Source organism: Haliotis rubra, unplaced genomic scaffold (genome assembly GCF_003918875.1).
Source record: "Haliotis rubra isolate DU_JTF1 unplaced genomic scaffold, ASM391887v1 Scf190, whole genome shotgun sequence".
NCBI classification, from domain to species: Eukaryota; Metazoa; Mollusca; class Gastropoda; order Lepetellida; family Haliotidae; genus Haliotis; species Haliotis rubra.
The window spans coordinates 1,014,216-1,030,069 of record NW_025765892.1 but is presented as its reverse complement, the minus strand read 5'-3'; positions in this window follow the sequence as shown (position 1 = coordinate 1,030,069).

Here is a 15,854-nt window from a genome sequence, read left to right as displayed (position 1 = left end):
TCTTGATGTATACACTGTGGCAGAAAACAGCTTCATGAAAACATTCCATTGTGTAGACTAGTCCACCATTGTGTAGACTAGTCCACCATTATCAATGTGGAGTGAATGTAGCTAGTTGTATATATCGTTTATTCGTTTTTTAGGCCATCGGCCCATGTACATCGTTGGACATTAATATATGATGGTATAGTGAAAGTGACAATGATTATACATTGTGGAGAGAAAAACAATGTTTAACATATTTTGCTACATTTAGAATAATTTCATGATCTTTACTGCATACTAGTAACTTATAAGAATAAGTAGTAGGGTTATCAGAAAATCTAGATGGTATATATTTTCTCCTTATCAAATTATACATTGGGCAGACAAACAAAAAGTGTATAACATCTTCATCTACATTATCATTACAATTCTTACAGAAACACAAACATTCATTTATACCCTACCGACGACCAATAGTTTAATCTGAGCAAACATAAATATCTCCTCAACTCCCAGTTTCTAATTTTCATGATATAATATTCTGTATCAAAACATGATTTTAACTGGAGATAATATTTTAACCTATCAGATGTACTTATATTATTAAAAATTACCTGTATATTACATTCATATATACGTTGCTTAAATAGCATTAAAAACATATCCACATTACCAATATCCTGAAACAGTCACACATCACCAAATCCGAAAAGTTATTGCCTTACACCTCTTGCCCATGTTGTCCTGCCAGATTTATCGAGTTGTTTCATTAAAAGATAACTCTGCCTGGGATACCTATTATTATCCATCCTCAAAAGTTTGCACCAATACTTAACACATTTACATGATAATCTACATACAATTGATGTCTACCACACTCCGACAAAACAGCATTACTAGAATTATATTTGCTAACCCCTAGCACAAACTTATAGAAATTAGAATAAAATGATTCTAGCACTGAATATCTCTGAAATCCTTCGGCACCATACAATAACACAGGTTTAATTTGAATGTTGAACAATTTAATTGAAATATTAGCTGGCAATCCTGGGAACTTAAAAAGTAACTTTTGATGAAAAAAAGAGCCTTATTTCCTTTGTAACCTTTATCTGAGAGCCACTAAAGAACCATTTTTCATAATGTAGCTACAAGATTCCGAGAGGTACATATTCATGTCATACATGTATGTTCCACTAAGTTGGAGATTAACGTTATCGACAACGCTTAATACATTACAAGTGGGAGCAAGACAACTGGATGAAGCCTGATGGAGAGCCTGAACAGCAAATAGTACACGGGCAATGACGCCATATGTAGAGTAAGAACAGATAATAGCACACGGCCAATGATGCTATATGTAGAATATAAACAACAAATAGCACACGAACAATGAAGCCATATGTAGAATATAAACAACAAATAGCACACGGGCAATGAAGCCATATGTAGAATATAAACAACAAATAGCACACGGCCAATGAAGCCATATGTAGAATATAAACAGCAAATAGCACACGAACAATGAAGCCATGTGTAGAGTAAGAACAGTAAATAGCACACGGCCAATGACGCCATATGTAGAGTAAGAACAGCAAATAGCACACGGCCAATGATGCCATATGTAGAATATAAACAACAAATAGCACACGAACAATGAAGCCATGCGTAGAGTAAAAAAGTAAATAGCACACGGCCAATGACGCCATATGTAGAGTAAGAACAGCAAATAGCACACGGCCAATGATGCTATATGTAGAATATAAACAGCAAATAGCACACGAACAATGAAGCCATATGTAGAATATAAACAACAAATAGCACACGGGCAATGAAGCCATATGTAGAATATAAACAACAAATAGCACACGGCCAATGAAGCCATATGTAGAATATAAACAGCAACTAGCACACGAACAATGAAGCCATGCGTAGAGTAAGAACAGCAAATAGCACACGAACAATGAAGCCATATGTAGAATATAAACAACAAATAGCACACGAACAATGAAGCCATGCGTAGAGTAAAAAAGTAAATAGCACACGGCCAATGACGCCATATGTAGAGTAAGAACAGCAAAAAGCACACGGCCAATGAAGCCATATGTAGAGTAAGAACAGCAAATAGCACACGGCCAATGAAGCCATATGTAGAATATAAACAGCAAATAGCACACGAACAATGAAGCCATGCGTAGAGTAAGAACAGCAAATAGCACACGAACAATGAAGCCATATGTAGAGTAAGAACAGCAAATAGCACACGAACAATGAAGCCATATGTAGAGTAAGAACAGCAAATAGCACACGAACAATGAAGCCATATGTAGAGTAAGAACAGCAAATAGCACACGGGCAATGAAGCCATATGTAGAATATAAACAACAAATAGCACACGGCCAATGACGCCATATGTAGAGTAAGAACAGCAAATAGCACACGGCCAATGATGCCATATGTAGAATATAAACAACAAATAGCACACGAACAATGAAGCCATGCGTAGAGTAAGAAAAGTAAATAGCACACAGCCAATGATGCCATATGTAGAATATAAACAGCAAATAGCACACGGCCAATGATGCCATATGTAGAGTAAGAACAGCAAATAGCACACGGCCAATGAAGCTATATGTAGAATATAAACAACAAATAGCACACGGGCAATGAAGCCATATGTAGAATATAAACAGCAAATAGCACACGAACAATGAAGCCATGTGTAGAGTAAGAACAGTAAATAGCACACGGCCAATGACGCCATATGTAGAGAAAGAACAGCAAATAGCACACGGCCAATGATGCCATATGTAGAATATAAACAACAAATAGCACACGAACAATGAAGCCATGCGTAGAGTAAAAAAGTAAATAGCACACGGCCAATGAAGCCATATGTAGAGTAAGAACAGCAAATAGCACACGGCCAATGACGCCATATGTAGAGTAAGAACAGCAAATAGCACACGGCCAATGAAGCCATATGTAGAATATAAACAGCAAATAGCACACGAACAATGAAGCCATGTGTAGAGTAAGAACAGTAAATAGCACACGGCCAATGACGCCATATGTAGAGTAAGAACAGCAAATAGCACACGGCCAATGATGCCATATGTAGAATATAAACAACAAATAGCACACGAACAATGAAGCCATGCGTAGAGTAAGAAAAGTAAATAGCACACGGCCAATGACGCCATATGTAGAGTAAGAACAGCAAAAAGCACACGGCCAATGACGCCATATGTAGAATATGAACAACAAATAGCACACGGGCAATAAAACAGGCATCAATAACAGATATAACAAAATGTTACATAGTTCTCATGGTACCAACAGAAGCAAAACTGCAAAACATGTTGAACATTGTTCACCAGTGGTGTTCTAAATGGAGACTGCAAATTAATAACGATAAGACTAAAATATTACATTTCAGTAACAAAAGTGTAAGCATATCAGACTTTAATTTCCACTGTGGTGAGACGTCATTATATTATGCTAGTTCATACAGGTATCTTGGAATGTGGTTCGAGGAACACTTGCATATGAAATACAGCAAAAGAGAAATATCAAAGAGTGCAAACAGAGCTTTGTCGATCCTCATTACAAAATATCAACAGTGTGGAGATATGGCCTACGACGTTTTTACAAAGTTATACGAGATAACAGTTGAACCTATTCGTATGTATGGTGCGCCGCTATGAGGACTTTATTCACAGCGTCTGATAAATCAAATAGACAACAGAGCCGGCCGTTTCTTTTTTGGTGTGCAACGGAATACACCTAACATTGCTGTACATGTAGAGATGGGATGGATTTCATGTCTTACCAAACAGAGAATATATGCCGTACGTGCTTACGTCAGATTAACTAGAACTGCCGATTCATGTCACTGTTCGATTGGTCAAAACGCAAGAAGAAATCGCTGTCTTGTACAGTGGAGAAGACATGCAGTAAGCTCGGCAGATCGAATCTTTTATCTTCTCCTGGCTTCAGTGAAAAAGAGACTCAAACAGCTTGATGAAGAAGGATGGCTCACAGAACTATGGAACGACAACAACAAAGAAAACGGATATAAACTAAGAACATATAGGCTGTATAAAAAAGATCTAAAAACGGAATTTTACGTTAAATTAATCATGTCTCGCCAGAAACGAAAGACTCTAACACGACTTCGTTTTGGTTCCTTCCCACTCCATATCGAAACCGGATTTTGCTCTAAGCCACCTATACCTATCAATTTAAGTACTTGCCCCTTTTGTGATAATGTTGAAAGTGAAATGCATTTCTTATGTGAATGCAATTTTTATGTTGATCTTACATACGATCTGTTAACATCTTATTATACTTTAAATGATATTGCTATAAATGATAAAATACCTTTTTCATTAAATCAATGAATTTTGAAAATATTTATTTTGCACATACATTTATGCTAGCCAATAATCTTACAAAAATGTTATTAAGACGCAATTTACATGCTCCTACTTAAACTTTTATATACTTTCTAAAAATAGTTTAAGCCCAATTTAACATATTATACCATGTAATTCTCATATATAATTTATGTGCTAATGGTTGTATATTCTCACTAAGATTTTTATTTATAGACAGACAGATATTTTATTTAGTATAAAGGTCAAAGGCCCATAATACAAAATAAAGTGGTTGAAATAAGCGCACATAAATGTGACAGGTTCATGTTTTCACAGTTGCAGCTCTAGTTTAATGTATACATTTAAAAAAATTACAAACATTTATGATAATATTTTTATCTTTACTGTTAAATATGTGTATTATGTTTTGTTTGCTGATATTATCATACAAAAATGGAGTAATAAACCTGTTTCTAGCATCATTATATAATTTACAATAAAATAAGACATGTGTTTCATCTTCAATACAGTTCATATTATCTAATTTACAGTAAAAACAGACTCTGTCAGCCATTGGTATGTCATTATATATTCCTACCTCTATACCTAACCCAAAATTGCTACACCTGAACTTTGCTAGGAGAGATTTTAGATAGGAGAGATAGATAATGATAGGTAGCTTTCTATATGCAGTAATGATTTAAAGTGTTTGTAGGCAAATGAATCTGAAAGGTTATGAATAGTGGCAGACCATGATTGTTTGAGATTATCCGAAAGCCGATGTTTAAACTGCTTCATAAATGCCTTGCTATCACCGACATCTTGTGAGAGCCATACAAACCCAAAACCGAATATAAATAAGGTATTTTTTATATTTGTAGCCCATGTAGTCCTACCCGAATCATTAAGCGATTTCAACATATTATAACCCTGAAATGGGAGTGGATGTGATTCTAACTGAATTAACATACACCAATATTTAACCGCTCTAGACATATAATTAAGTTGTAATGGAAGCCTGCCACATTCCCCTAGAAACATACTACTACTTCCATTTCTGCCAAATCTGAGACATTGTCTGCAAATCTTAATCTGAAGACCTTCAATAATTTTACAATATGATGTTCCCCAAACCTCAGATCCATAACACAGAATAGGCAGAATGACAGAATCAAACAACTTAAAGAGACCCTGAGCTGACAGATTACCAAAATTTCTTTGAAAGGAATAGATAGATACAAGTGCTTTATTACCCTGAGAGAGCAGATCATGGTGAGCCTTAGTCCGTGATAGCCTAGGAGTAAAAACTATGCCAAGATACCTTTTATATTGTTCATTTAATACTCAACATGTAATATGGTGGGTTTTTTTATTTCATTAGTTTCAAATGTTTAGTGTATCATAAGCCAGTAATGGCTGGATGGCATTTTTATGTACTTATTTTGAATGCCTTGATTATACCTATTGTAACTGTTATGTGAAACTTTAATAAAAACCTTTAATAAATTTCAAAGATGGATATCATCCAATTTCCTCCACAATTGACCTCCATGTTTCCTTGACACGGTATCGAACATGCTGAGTCTTTGACCATCTTGTATCCGGCTTTGATGACGACACCACAATAGCATTGTCTCCCTGCCTGAAGCATGAATTATAATAGTTACCACAGTACATAACTGGGAAGCAAAGCACATACACAAGCGGAGCGACTCAGACTATGTATGTATCCAAAGTTTCAAGCATTGTTGGCAATCCACAAAGCAGAAGATATCCATCTACAAGATCTTCAACTGTCACACGTAACCTACCTCTACCGTAATGCTGTCACACGTAACCTACCTCTACCGTCATGCTGTCACACGTAACCTACCTCTACCGTCATGCTGTCACACGTAACCTACCTCTACCGTAATGCTGTCACACATCACATACCTCCTCTGTAACATTGTTAGACATCACCTACCTCATCTGTAACATTCTCACACATCACCTACCTACTCTGTAACATTGTCACACATCACCTACCTCCTCTGTAACATTCTCACACATCATGCTGTCACACGTAACCTACCTGCCATGAATTATCTACCGTAATGCTGTCACACATCCACACAGAAGATACCTCTGTCACTCTGTAACATTGTTCGACACCTCTACCGTAATGCTCACATCACCTACCTCATCTGTAACATTCTCACATATCACCTACCTACTCTGTAACATTGTCACACATCACCTACCTCCTCTGTAACATTCTCACACATCACATACCTACTCTGTAACATTGTTACACGTCACCTACCTCTGCTGTAACATTGTCACACATCACCTACCTGCCTGAAGCATGAATTATAATAGTTACCACAGTACATAACTGGGAAACAAAGCACATACACAAGCGGAGCGACTCAGACTATGTATGTATCCAAAGTTTCAAGCATTGTTGGCAATCCACAAAGCAGAAGATATCCATCTACAAGATCTTCAACTGTCACACGTAACCTACCTCTACCGTAATGCTGTCACACGTAACCTACCTCTACCGTCATGCTGTCACACGTAACCTACCTCTGCTGCTGTAACATTGTTATGCTGTCACACGTAACCTACCTCTACCGTAATGCTGTCACACATCACATACCTCCTCTGTAACATTGTTAGACATCACCTACCTCATCTGTAACATTCTCACACATCACCTACCTCCTCTATAACTCTGTCACACATCACCTACCTCCTCTGTAACATTCTCACGCACCACATACCTACTCTGTAACATTGTTACACATCACCTACCTCTGCTGTAACATTGTCACACATGACCTACCTCCTCTGTAACTCTGTCACACATCACCTACCTCCTCTGTAACATTCTCACACATCACCTACCTCCTCTGTTACATTGTCACACATCATCTGTCTCCTCTGTAACTCTGTCACTCATCACCTACCTCCTCTCTAACATTGTTACACATCACCTACCTCCTCTGTAACATTGTTAGACATCACCTACCTCATCTGTAACATTCTCACACATCACCTACCTCCTCTGTAACTCTGTCACACATCACCTACCTCCTCTGTAACATTCTCACGCACCACATACCTACTCTGTAACATTGTTACACATCACCTACCTCTGCTGTAACATTGTCACACATCACCTACCTACTCTCTAACATTGGTACACATCACCTACCTCCTCTGTAACATTGTCACACATCACCTGCCTCTACTGTAACTCTGTCACACATCACCTACGTCCTCTGTAACTCTGTCACACATCACCTTCCTCCTCTATAACATTGTTACACATCACCTACCTCCTCTGTAACTCTGTCACACATCACCTACCTCCTCTGTAACATTGTCACACATCACCTTCCTACTCTGTAACTCTGTCACACATCATCTACCTCCTCTGTAACATTGCCACACATCACCTTCCTCCTCTGTAACTCTGTCAGACATCACCTACCTCCTCTATAACATTGTCACACATCACCTACTTCCTCTGTAACATTGTTACACATCACCTGCCTACTCTGTAACATTGTCACCCTTCACCTACCTCCTCTGTAACTCTGTCACACATCACCTACCTCCTGTGTAACATTGTCACACATCACCTACCTCGTCTGTAACATTGTCACACATCACCTTCCAGTCTGTAACTCTCTCACACATCACCTACCTCGTCTGTAACATTGTCACACATCACCTACCAGTCTGTAACATTGTCACACATCACCTACCTCCTCTGTACCATTGTCACACATCACCTACCTCCTCTGTAACATGCTCACACGTCACCTACCTCCTCTGTAACATTGTCACACATCACCTACCTCCTCTGTGACATTGTCACAATCACGTACCTCCTCTGTAACATTGTCATACATCACCTACCTCCTCTGTAACATTGTCACACATCCACATCACCTACCTCCTCTGTAACATTGTCACACATCACCTGCCTCTACTGTAATGCTGTCCCACATCACCTACCTCCTCTGTAACATTGGCACACATCACACATCACAATCACATCTCATCGTGTGGAGCACGGTGGTGTAGTGGTAGTCTGGAGCACGGTGGTGTAGTGGTTAGCATGCTCGCCCCTCACACCAAAGGCCCGGGTTCGAATCCCGGTGGAGACACCAAAATGTGTGACCTGGGTCTCATACTGTGTTGTGTCCCTGGGCAAGGCACTTCGTCCACATTGCACTCAGTCCACCCATCTGTTCAATGGGTACCTGAGAAGTGGATGTACGGACATATACGGTCGCACGAAGCGCTAAGTAGCAGCTTTGAAAGTACAATTCCGTCAGGATAATAATGAACCGCCAGAGAGCAGCATCGAGTTGGATTCTTATTATTATTATTATTATTATTATTATTATTATCACCTACCTCCTCTGTAACATTGGCACACATCACCTATCTAATCTGTAACGCTCTACCTTCATTGTAAAGTTATCACACAGCGCCTACCTCCAGTCCAAAGAAGGACATGCGATGATTCAGACAGAATGTCCAACACATCTTTGGCTTCAGTTGATGCGATGTCATAGTCACAGCGTCCAGTACCCTGTTGCGGTCATCCTTGTAGCAGCCTCGGTACCTGGCTTCACCAAGAGAAAAGAGGCGGTAGATAGCAGTATTGTGGGAGGGTCACAACATTTGAACATTTGATCAATGGGCTATTCTGAACGTAAATGTCCTTGCATTGTACGTTTTTGTGCTGTTGTTTAAAGTCGCACTCAGCAATACCATATCTGAATCGGTCTCTGAATAAGTCTGGACTAGAGAAGCCAGTGACTGACGTCATGACGTCATCCATCTACACAACTGTGACCTGCATCAACTAATTCAGCGAGTCTGACCACCCGATCGCATCTTACTGGCATGGTTTGCTGAAGATAGATTCTAACCCGAATCTTCACGGGTCATGAGTACCATTTTCAACAATGTGAATGCCCTTGAAATGTTTACCATGCTGACACATCCTGACACATCCTGACATATCAAACTGGTGGTAAGATTGATGATGGCCTTCAGCTGCGTCATACAAGCACTGGGTCGGCTGGCTATAGTAAACAGCGTGATCTTATCTGGCTCGCACTAAACAATATGGACTAGTGCAAGCATAAATACACACATGTGCATGCGCAACTCTGTTAATGTGTTTGTTAGTTTCTTATTTAACAATATTCCTGCTAATTGAAGGTTGTGTGGAAGTAGCAGTCTTTACCAAACAATCCAGACAACAGCTGTCCACGTCGCATTCATTTCATCATCATTTTTTTTTAAATTAACGAAGACACAGCTTAATCACCGACCATACGATCCATTGAGACCATCAGGGTTTACTGGGGACCTATTCTTAACCCGGAATCGCGACAACAAAACCTTTTCACCGATACTCAGTTTTAATTGTTACTAAAGCATTTTAAAGAAAGGTCAGATTTGGGTCGCTACAACTGCAGATTAGAATGTGCTGGATTAAATGCACGTTCAAGTATTATGTTCGTCAATTCTTTTCAGTTCACCAGGGCTTGTCAGACTTGTGTGGGAGCAAAGCAAATGTAATCTGCGAAAGGCAATCATATCTATCTTGGATACCTGGATACATTATTGTAGTACCTGTCGCGTTTGAAGCCGTTGTTGTAGTTGATGCAGTAGTTGTAGTTGATGCAGTAGTTGTAGTTGTGGCTGTAGTCACCGCAGCAGTTGAAGTAGCAGTGCTTGATACAGTAGGCTGAGTAGCCGTGTCAGAAGGTGCTGAAGTAGGCGCTGTTCCAGTTGCTCCAAACAAAGAGATAGCTGCGCAGATGGAGGTAATCCCTCCATTAACAGGAAGGCAGATCTCCTGTTCACCGCAATGGCTGCTGGTACACACTCCTGTCTGTGCCGTCTGTGGCCGACGGAGAGAGACCATTATTCATTGACTGCATTGGTAGTATTAAGTAAAGTAGTAATATTCACTACCATACCAACAACATACCTATGATGCAAAACGATATCTAGAAACAGAGGAAACTTTACATTTGTTAGATTCGTTAAGAGAACATTGGTGACAATGGTGGTGCGTCATCCTGTGCGTAGAGCTCAGGTCACAAATCAGTTGAAGTTCAGCAATGTCGGCCGCGGAGAGTCCCTGGATGGGTGACTGTGTTTGGCACCTTGACTCTTGAGAGTTTCTAGGGCGTCAGTCCTGCCCCACAACGAAGCACATATGGTACATGTGGTCTCACCTTAGGCAAGTGAGTTTGTTCAATATTGGCTCTGTTCACCCAGCAGAAAATAGGTACCCGGTGTCATGTGACACGGTAACCTTCTACCGCCTCACAGGCAGCTTGGGTTATCCGGGATAATAATAATAATAAGATTGTATTCGCGCTTTGTGCCTTGTTCATGGAAAAGGCGCATTAAAAATTCACAATAATCATTATTATAATTTCCAGTGAGAAAAGATGAATTTTATGCATTTTCAAACTGACAGCTACGTTCAAGCAGGATGAATGAAGGTAATCATAGAGAAAACATCACAAGTTGTGTTTATTATTCGATGGTATACAACACTGATTCCTATATATAGTTGCGTGTAGAAAAATTCTTGTCACATACATGAAATACTTTTCATAACATTTGTCAAGGGTTTAAATGTTATTTTACTCTTGTGCTAAAGACACACACCATACCTCATCATTTCCCTTGATCCGAGGAAAGCCGTTTCTCGTGTTTTGCTGTTGTGAATGCAGGTGACATTGTCTTGGTTGAATATCCCAGGTGTAAGAGGCGCACCTTGTCGTGTACTTGCACAGAGTCTCACACACCAGGGATGACGGCACCGTGACGGAAAGAAATACATCAGACTCCGAGCTGTAAGCTTCACCCGTGGCTAGAATCCATAAGATGTACATCAAGTACGGCAAAGTAGCCAAATACCTCATTGTCAGGCTGCTGTCGTATCGTAAACTCCCTACAGTCTTATAAGAATGCAGTCATCGCGGTCAGTATCCCCTCAGGCTAATTCTGTATAGGCTGCCATACAACGGTTATTACAACTCAACTGCTGATTGGGTTAAAAACTTCTGTTTAAATATATATGGGAATCCGTGTTGTATACAATCGAATAATACACATAACATCCCTTCCAAACACTGATTAATGTACCATTGTTATGTTATAATCATAGCTGTTTATTCAACCATTCCAGTCATTGAACTAATTGCTGCATGCCTGGCTGACTTCAAGTTATTAGTTCCAGCAATTATGGCGAAGTTTGATCCGCTTAAATCTGTCAGCAGTGAAGACGTGCAATTATTATTTCGTGTGAATCTATCAAAGTGCAAAGCACTCCTACCAGAAACAAATGGTATTTCACTCCGTTGTTTAAACGTGGCAAAGGGTCGTCACGAAGGTGTAAGAGGTTACTTAGATTTACTTAAATGTGGTCGGCACTAGTTCACCATTTAATGATCTGTTAATGATAAGACTGTCAGAGAGCACTCAGGCAAGTTTGCTTTTTAACATAACAATTTTGCGCCAGGACAACATGGGAGGGAAAACAGGTACACTTTACTCACAACCGTAATAAAAAATCTTCATTTGCTAAAAACTGTCCTGTTTGTTGACATTTATAAACCCAGCATCAGAATATACATTCCAGTAGAATGTATTGTGAAAATAGATCTGACATAACTATTATATTTTACATCGTCAATAGTGAATACTAATGTATGTTGTCTTCTTAACAGTCAGCCGGGGATATTGGTCGTCACACCGCTAAGTAAATCCCCTTAACCTGTCTCTGATGTGTTGCTATGTTCATAGATAACCAAAACTACGTCGTCGGCAAATTTGACAGCGGGACATGAGTGAGTGAATATTGTTTTATCAGAAATATTTTTGAGGTATTATGTAAACATCAGTACGTTCTCATATTTATTTAATGTGTGATATTGTATAGACACACACACGTACGCACACACACGCACACGCACACGCGCACACACACACACACACACGTGTGAAATTTACCATGATGACACTGAGGGTCCCAGGAGCGACATGCACCTTGAAAGCAGCAACCAAGAAGTCAGTGCCCAAACTTATCCGCCCTGTTTCATTTTTTGTGTTCTTGAAGAACAGAATTCCTCGCACAGAAGAACGATGAAACAGTACTTCACCAGGAGAGTCCATCTGAGACGTACAGCCAGCTTGACAATCGGTATGCAACGCTGAAAGAGAGAATACAGGGTCACCGTATTTGGATGAAGTGTGTTATTGTCTCCATTTTGCTGAATGTTGAACCCAAACACCGTAGGAGCTTAAATTATGTAGATTTTTGTTATGTATATCTGTATTGCATAAATAAAGCTACACATGACATGAAGTTTCGTTAGCCATAGTATTAATGTTGTGAGAAACATTAAATGCACCATGTGCTAGAAATAAACGCTGGCTGTGGCAAGGCAGTCTTTGAGAGGCCCCCATACTTATTCCGTTTTGCTAGTGTTTGTTTCATCCGTAATAACTTCTTTGAGTGGCATTGTTTAGAAGTTGGAGTGTAATATACAGACAAACTTTATGGATAAACAACCTCTTTATTCGGTAGATGCGACGTTTCGATACAGATTCAGTGGCTTGACAACGATACAAGAATCTGTATCAAAACGTCGCATCTACCGAATAAAGAAGTTGTTTATCCATAAAGTTTGTCTGTATATCATCCGTAATAGATTGGCAGAAGCAGAGAGTGTTACGTCTGTATATTAAGATGTATATTGCAGTACTAAACAAACACTGAGCAATTGAAGAAACAATGACGTTGTTGTGGACATGTGACATCTTGAAGGGTGACCATTTGAAATATAATGTCATAATATGAATTACGGTGTTAATGGCTCCCTTCACTGCTGTATCAGTGGTTTACATGGTCTTACACATACTGACTGGAAGTATGGTGATGACCTTGATGCTGGCTAGTGGACTCTCTGGTCTCGGGAAGTATAGTGATAACCTTGATGCTGGCTAGTGGACTATCTGGTCTCGGGAAGTATAGTGATGACCTTGATGCTGGCTAGTGGACTATCTGGTCTCGGGAAGTATGGTGATGACCTTGATGTTGGCTAGTGGACTATCTGGTCTCGGGAAGTATAGTGATAACCTTGATGCTGGCTAGTGGACTATCTGGTCTCGGGAAGTATAGTGATAATCTTGATGCTGGCTAGTGGACTATCTGGTCTCGGGAAGTATGGTGACGACCTTGATGCTGGCTTGTGGACTATCTGGTCTCGGGAAGTATAGTGATAACCTTGATGCTGGCTAGTTGACTATCTGGTCTCGGGAAGTATAGTGATAACCTTGATGCTGGCTAGTGGACTCTCTGGTCTCGGGAAGTATAGTGATAACCTTGATGCTGGCTAGTGGACTCTCTGGTCTCGGGAAGTATAGTGATAACCTTGATGCTGGCTAGTGGACTCTCCGGTCTCGGGAAGTATAGTGATGACCTTGATGCTGGCTAGAGGACTATCTGGTCTCGGGAAGTATAGTGATAACCTTGATGCTGGCTAGTGGACTATCTGGTCTCGGGAAGTATGGTGATGACCTTGATGCTGGCTAGTGGACTATCTGGTCTCGGGAAGAATGACAACTTAGTTTAAAAATTACTACAAATAATTACAAAGGAATTACAATGGTAGTACAAAATAGAGTCACGGTACAAATCAGTAGCAATATGATGTGAAGACATGAAGTGTCTGGGATTCAAACCCACAATGATGTTGTTCCTCTTAGATGAATAGATCACCCCGGAGCATGCTCATCATAGCACACAGCAAACACCGTATTATGACATTCAGATTGCTTTACTTGTACAGAGACAGTGTGTGAATACTTCCTACTGTGGTTAAGGTGGGCAAAATAACGTGTTTGTTGTAACACACACACACACACACACACACACACACACACACACACACACACACACACACACACACACACACACACACACACACACACACACACACACACACACACACACACACACACACACACGCACACGCACACACACGAGGTTCATAATCAGACCTTATCGTGATTTTGAAATCATGGTCAGCGAATCCGGGGACATAAGGAACATAACTCCGACGAGTGTACATTTAAACACCTGGTTCAACTGTGCTGTAATATTTCGATAGTACATAAAAGTATAGATATTGTTTAGCATAACGCGAATATTATTGAAACAGTATGCATGTCATGAGAGATTTGAGATTGATTGTGTGTGAATGAATGAATGAATGAATCTCTTTATTTCCTCCAGATTGTAGTCCGAAGATCATTATAAACATGTACATGAAATATGTACAGCAACATAATCACAGCAATATATTCACAACACATTCATATAGTCATATATACATGTACAAAGAAAAATGAAAGGTCTAGAATGCACAGTTTAGTGAGGGAAGCAAGGAATATAGGTATTTACAGAAGAGGACAATCATACATCTCCATGACATTTCATCAATATCGTTAGTTACTAGTAGTTCACCCCCAGAAAATAGTGATAACATTTCATCTTCAGATAATACTTCTATTTGTACATACACATCCGCATCAAAGAGATCTATAGGTTTTGAAAAGAAATTATTTCTGTTGTACATATAGTGTTCACAGAGTAGAATTACATGGCAGTCATAATCATTACAATATCTTTTGCAGAGTTCACAATTTTTCGAAAATTTTCCCCTTGAGCTGATTTGTACACAAAACTGTAATATATCTTTAAACTGTGGGTAAAAATACATCAAACAATACAATCTATGTACACCAAAGAAATTGTCGGTCAGGCGATATCTATTCATATCTTGCCATACACACACTTGAGAAACCCATCGTTCAGTTTCAGATTTATTTATACAATTAATAGTTATTCTTCGCCATGACGATTTACATGGAAACCTTCAAAAATCGAGATAGTCACTAAGATAATTGAAGAGATTGTAATTTAAACTGGTTTGAATAAGTGTGTCACATATACTATGTAAGACAGCTGTTCTATTTTGAAAGGTGGCTAAAATATACACAGAAAATATCCTTAAATGAAGAATTACACTTGCTGTTGCACAGCTTGCCGAGAAATAATAGTCTACATTTATCTATATAACCATCCATGCTCCACAATCCAAGGTTACCTAGCACTGAGGCAGAGGAAAAGCGCTTACCGAAACCCTGAATGCATCTGGCAAAATATCTCTGTGTACTTTCTACCAAGTCATAATCTTTACCTCTAAGAATGGGTAAAAGTTCACAACCGTAAAAGCTCGTTGGAAGTATCATTCTTTTCCATATTTGAACAGAAGAAGTAGGTTGGAGATCTTTACCATTTAAACCAGGACTTTCTAGAGAATTTACAGATTGCCGTGCTTTCTGGCAGTATGAATATACTCTAGATTTTGGGGATAGATCAGACGA